Source organism: Eurypyga helias, unplaced genomic scaffold (genome assembly GCF_000690775.1).
Source record: "Eurypyga helias isolate BGI_N326 unplaced genomic scaffold, ASM69077v1 scaffold19498, whole genome shotgun sequence".
In the NCBI taxonomy this organism is placed as follows: Eukaryota; Metazoa; Chordata; class Aves; order Eurypygiformes; family Eurypygidae; genus Eurypyga; species Eurypyga helias.
In genome coordinates this window covers 15284-15661 of record NW_010269138.1, presented here as the reverse complement: position 1 = coordinate 15661, position 378 = coordinate 15284, and positions in this window count along the sequence as shown.

The window sequence follows — 378 nt, the reverse complement described above, 5'->3', positions numbered from 1 at the left end:
GCACCCCCCATGTCCCCCCACCGTGGTGGTTGGGCCATGAGGGTTGTGCCATGCGTCAATCGGGAGCGAGGACGTTGACTTTGGGTTTTTAATTGGCTCCTGAAGCGGTAGGAAATCACTGGGGCCAGCGAAGGGGCAGGACTGTGGGGCCGGTGAGATCTCCTTCTCACTCCCCTCTGCATGTAGGGGGGCTTTGGCAGCTCAGGCAGCACCTCCCTGCCCACACGCTCCCCTCCAGCCCCTCCACGTGCTCGCGCGTGGTCCCACGCCGCAGCGACAGCCCAGCCTCTGCGCTGGCCGCAGGTCACGGCCCCCGAGAGCACCACCTCGACCCCCATAACCCCCCCTCCCCCCACCCATCCCTTTTCCAGCCCTCCA